Source organism: Physcomitrium patens, chromosome 10 (assembly GCF_059467195.1).
Source record: "Physcomitrium patens ecotype Gransden chromosome 10, ASM5946719v1, whole genome shotgun sequence".
Lineage (NCBI taxonomy): Eukaryota > Viridiplantae > Streptophyta > Bryopsida > Funariales > Funariaceae > Physcomitrium > Physcomitrium patens.
Window position 1 is genome coordinate 497,487 of NC_143419.1, and position 6,584 is coordinate 504,070.

Consider the following 6,584-nt stretch of genomic DNA (forward strand, 5'->3'; position numbering starts at 1 on the left):
TTATTAAAATTTAATATATTTTAACTAATTTTTACATATTGTAAGCATTTACAGTACGACAACGGATTGCACCTACCCGAATTAAAAATGTTTGTAAAAGAGACTCAACCAAATACGATAGCTCCATCTTTTAATAGAGCCAAGGTTTGGAAGGAATGCCATTATGATCAGTTTTTAACTGCGTGTGCTATGATGATTCCAGTTCAAGACAGCTATCAAAATCTGATTTGGAACATATCAGTGGGTAGGTATTTATGGATGTTAGAAATAGTGGCCAATTCCACTGCCAATATTGAGGGGCCAATTAATGTCACCCCATTACAAGCTATACCACCAAACGTGACAACAGCGTATGCTCCATATTTTCTATATCAACAACAAGCAATAGAGTTATCAATAATAGTAATCCCAAAAGATTTCAATGAAGCCTTGTTATTGAACCTGACGAAGAAAATGGAGGAAATGGCCATTAATATGGCCAAAGATAAGGAGAAGAGGCATAAGCCTACTAATACTAGGACCAATATATGGTGCAGTAATTGTAAGGGCCACGATCATTTGGTGCCATAATGTCCTTCACCCTCACAAATGATGGGTCAATGTACATTTTGTGAACGAAAGCACTTAACAGCTAATTGTTGGAATTGGCAAAGGCAACAATAATTCAGTAATCAGACCATGATCCCACTGACTCACTGGGATGTCAATCAAGTTCAACAAAAAATACATATGGATGGAATGGAAATCGATCTAATCCATAAAATCAAGCATTCAATAACTTTCAAAGTTTCAATTTTAATCAAAGGTCTACATCAAACCTCCAGAACTACGATAAGGAGCAATAGAAGTATCAGCAATATACTCCACCAGCGTCATCGAACTAAGTATCCTCCATACCAATAGGACAACCAGGATCATTTTCTAACCCTACGTGGAATAAGCCTAGTAGGTATATACCGGTGGAGACAACCAATATGCCTGATGGAGGTACAAGAAGACCACTTCGTTATTTTTGTTGCACACAGATTGATCATTATGCCAGTGAATGTTCCAATCCTAGAGCAAGTGACGATTATGTGTTAGTAAATGAAAATTGCAAGCAATCAGGGCATACTTATCAGCAATGTAATGCTTCGTTCAATTTCAATAATCGAGATCAGGAGATCCAAAGCCAAGGAAAAAAGGAGAAGATAAATCAAGGTCCTCAAGATTCTCCAATAAATTGGATGAAATGTGTCCAAGCCATTATTACCAAGAGTTAGTAAAAGCGAAAAGGACCAATTCAACATTTGGATGACCTTGATGTGAAGAGCCAATTGGACCCAATTACATGGATATCCAATCCAGGTCCTGTTACGGATCTCTTACCCAATATGAGACCTGACTTGATTGAAAAATCCAATGATGTCTCGATTATGTAGGCTTTGGTTTTGTTTCAAGCTATTTCATTTTTTACACAGTTTCAGAAAACATCCTATCCATTGTCGTATTACGTGCTTTCCTGCTCGAGAACGCACCGGGCGTCTGGCTGTAGAAGGTAGTATGGAGATTCGCCGATAGTCAAGCAGTCTATCAGTTTTTGACTGCTGGAATATAAACGACTGCAACAATGTACCGTAAATCTATACGGGTGCTCTTCGACTGCTTGTCGAAGTCCTTTTTGCCCCAGCCAGTAGGTCTCTAGACGTTACAGAGAACCCCGTACAACCCAAACTGTTAACCTTCAATACTGCTTTATACTTACGATCTTGTATCCACTGACTGTCTTGTTAGATTAACCCAATAAATTTCATTCACTCCGCATACTCAATCCTATAGACACCTTTTTAATCCTTCAATCACAGACGTAACTTGATTTCACAAAACAGTCAAGAGTATTCAAACCCACTTCATTTAAAAATCCCGATTCACCATTACAACACTGACTTCAGCAGCGATTGCCTCAGTCTTCCCCAAAACTCTATGAAGAAGAAAAATCCAAATTCTATGTCTTTCCTTCCCCGACCCGAAGCATGAAGCTCCTCTTTCTAATTCCCTTGATCTTCAAAAACCTCCAATAAAAAAAACCCGAACTGATAACCTTGCAAAAGCTTGAAAAATCCTTCCCCCCCCCGATTTCCCTCAAAAAAAAACCACCCCCAAAACTATATCCATCCTAACCTTATCCTGTGAATTTCTTCAATCTTCCGTCTTAGATCCGGAATTGGCTCCCACCTCAAGCTTGGATCCGAAATTGGCTCTCGCCGTCAAGCTTTCTCCTCCGTTTTTGCCTTTAAGAAATCCATTTACCGAAAACAACGTTCCCTGAGACGGCACAGAGAACAGGACAGCCTGAAACAGAATCGAACCCCGTAATCAGGACCACATTGAGTCGCCCGACCAATTCAGGTCCTATATTGGGAAAGATGCCCGTAGTAACCAGGATGTTCCCGTAATTGGGTCAAATTGGTCCTCGCATCAGATTGGCTAAGACCCGTAGTAAGACCTAGATTTTCCGTAATTAGACTGCACTGGGTTGACCGGCCAATTCAGGTCTCATATTGGATAAGAGGACCCGGATTGGATTATCGAAATTGGATCCAATTGGCTCCTCGAACCCGTCTTGTGAATTGGTCCTTCTCTTCCTGCTGACTCCCGTTATTGGAATCGAATGGAGCATTTCAGTATGCCCCGGCTGACTGTAACGGAGTGACTGAACCTGACCACTCAGTATTTGTACTGGAGTTGGTCGATGCTCCCAATATTCGAGGTAACTGAATATTAATAAAATTCCCCTTTCTTTTTATTTTCACTATATAATCGTGTTACAACACGACATCCACCCCCTCTGAACTTGTGCATCCTTCGATATGCACCAATTTATCCAATTGCTGTTTGATTCAGAATATATCCCCTACGTCTTTGTCCAGTTCGTCGTCGTCACCTTCATTATCCATATCACTTTCATCTTCTTGCTGCGGAATCTCTATACCTTCATTAAGGTCTTCCATATTCATCTCCGCGTGTCTTCGTTTAAATATTTTTACTCGCTTCCCTGCAATTGGTATTTTCAATTTTGTACCATCTAACTCCCGTAATGAGTAAGTCGCATTATCATGAACAGTTGTTACAACATATGGTCCAAACCAACGTTTTGAAAATTTCCGCAAAGTACTATGTTGATTATCCAGACTATTGTCATAAACAAGTACCCAGTCACCTTCCTCGATTGCTTTAGGTCTCAATCGATGTTGCTTATCGAATCGCGCCTTGTTTTGTAACCTTGCTCTTTTTAACCTTTCCAATGCTATCTGGACATCTTCCGTTCTTTGCTCCAATTGTCGAATCCTAATAGCCAGAAGTTCTTCTCTTGTCAATCCATCTTCCCATGGTAGCATACTCCAAGTAAGTACCTTTTCTTCAATCGGCATAATTGGTTTTTGACCTGTCATAAGTTCTACTGGCATATATCCTGTTACCGAACTATGTGTTGTTCGATCAGCCCATAATGCAAATGACAAAAGCCGTGGCCACTCTTTAACCTTCCCATTACAAGCTTTAACCAATGCTTTCACAATCGGCAGGTGACCGCGTTCGCTTTTCGCATTCCCTTCCGGATTATAAGCAGTAGTCAGTGATAGTTTAACTCCACATCTTTCAAAGAACTTACGAGCTTCTTGTGCATTTAATTCTCCACGATCTGCAGTGATTTTTCCTACGCACCCGTAATGGCAAATGACATCTTCAAGCAAAAACCTACAAATTCCCTCTGTAGATTTTGTCCTCAATGCTCTTCCTTCTATTTGATTTGATAAATCTTCACAAGCTAAAACCAAATATCTCATCTGCCATAACCCAACCGGCATAATAACCAAATCAACAACCCATTTAAAATGAATAGTCAGAGGATACGTAGGATGAAGACCATCTCGATGTCGGATATTAGAATATGATTGACAGATTTCACATGACTCTACAAATGAGAGCACATTTCGATACATATTTTTCCACCAATATCGTTCCTTGAGTTTAGCAAAAGTAGCCCAGATTCCTCTATGCCCTGCCCATAAACTATCATGAAACTCCTTTAATAATTTTAGTTTTTCTTCCCTTTTGCCTATCACTCGTTGTGGCATCCCAATTCCTTTCTTCGGTCTCTTCCATAAGAATCCATCTCGAAGTAAAAATCCATATGCTTTTTTTCTTATTTGTTTGAATTTTTCTATAGACCAATTCCCCTGCTTAGACAAGGTATTCAAATAATGACCAATATCCAATAATTCTCCTTCATAAGATTATTCAAAAAATAGCTTGTCTTCTCTGTTGAGATTTGATATTGAATAGAATTTCAATCCGACATCATCAATGTCTTCAACCATTTCGTTCTCCCTCTCGTATCTTGCTCGAGATAGCATGTCTGCTACTAAATTGTCCTTTCCAGTGATATGCTTAAATTCTGGATTTAGTGACTTAATATAAGCAATCCATTTCAACATTGCAATATCTGGCGTTGAACAGTTAATAATCATTCCAAGCAATGGCAAGCAATCTGTTTCAATTACTACTACTGCCCCAATCAAATAGTCCTTTTCAACTTTCATAGCCGAAACGAATCCCCAAAGTTCTCTTTTGACTTGCGAATATGCACGCTGACGAATACTTAAAACTTTAGCCCCAAATCGAACTGCAAATCTATTCCCATTCGAATCATCTTGACCCACCGCCCATCCAACGGCAATTGGACTAGCGTCTACAGTAAGAATCACTGGTCTATTGCACTTATAATCAACCTTCCTTAATATTGGAGGTGACATCAATAATTTCTTCAATCTTTGCATTGCCTGAATATGCCTTTCTTTCCATTCAAATCGGTAACCCTTGCGTAACAGTTCATATAATGGATCCGCTATGTGAGCAAAATGAGGGATCCAGATTCGATAAAATACACATGCACCCAAAAACCTGCGAACCTCTATTAAAGAACCACAATCCTCTTTCATCCTTCCAATTACATCAACTTTAGTCGGATCTGGTTTTCTTCCGTAAGATCCGCATAAATGTCCAACAATTACAACCTCTCGCACTCCAAATACGGACTTCATACCCGATAATGTAAGATGAACTTCTCCAAGCCGAGTTAAAATCTTTTCACAATCTTGTATATGATCAACAACATATCTGCGACACCCCCTCGTATCTAAAGTTTCATCCTTGTCTCCTTCTCTGCACCCTTTTATAGGAACATAATCCAGAAAAGGCATAGTCTTTTCCGGGATAAAATCTCTCAATACCTTATTCATCCCATTCATCATATGCGCAACTGAGTTGGTCGCGCCTTGAGGAAGAGTGCACATTCTAACCAATCCAAGCGGTGTCCTCATCGTTGTCATATCTCTACTTCCTTCGGCAAGTTGAAATTGATCATAACCTGAATACAAATCACCCATTGAATAGATCGCCCTTCCAGCAAACGCCTCAGCAAATTCATCCACAATAGGTCCAATTCCTGCATTCCTGACAGTTAAAACATTCACCGGCTGCATATCTTGAATAAACTGTAGTGATCCATTCTTCTTAGGTACCGTAAACCATCGACTAGAATATGGCGCAAATGAAGGTTCTAATATTTTCATTTTTATCTTTTCTTTCAATAGTTCGACCAATTTAGGTAAATGTGCCCTCGGTACTGGAATCCGTCTTAGATTCCAAGGTACATGCGGTACAGTGAAGATAACCATAGGTGTTATAATATTTGGATCCACACACCCAATTTCATGAGATTCAAAGGCAAACGATCTACCTTGTTTAGCCAACATCTTTTTGAAGCAAGTAATTTCCTCCGGCAATAAAGAACCATCAGAACCAATCTTCAATTCTTCAAAAGTCTCTTCAGTAAATTGATGTCCAATACTCATTGGATCTCTTAAACTTGCTTCTTTTGATGCTTCTCCCATTTGTTCTTTAGAATCCTCTGGTAATGGTCCGGCAACAGGCTTTACCTTCTTATCTGCCATTTTATATCTCGTCTCTACTGTGACTTCTGGTGCTTGAAAAGATTCAAGCATGGTATAAACCTCTCTCGAATGAATCTCAACAATCTTATCATTATCCCCTAACCCAATAGATGTAATCAATTCCAATGAATCTTCCAGCCCATTTTCTTCATAAACACCCAAAATCCTCTCATCATCTTGCAATGTACCTATCTTGCGTAACTGTCCTTCAATATCATATAATCTTTTTCTTTCTTTTCTTTTAAAATCATCAACTTTCTTATACATAATATTTCCATTCTCCAATATACCAATAAAACTTGCATCAAAGGCACCTTCATCTCGCAAGAGTACCTCCTCTTTTGTACCTCCATAATCTCGCTTTACAGTGGTACCTCCCCAAAATCCTTAAATCCTTCAACAATCTTTGGCAATGGTTTCTCCCTCAACCTATCTCGATTCCGTTCATGGTTAGGAGGTACTGTTAGAAATTGTACAGCTTTCCTCCTATCTTCGCTCCGTACCCTTGCATAAGCAGAACCATCGTCAAGTACCTTTGTTTCCATCCGTGTTGCCGTGATATAAGGTTGTCCTAAAATCAACGGATAAGAC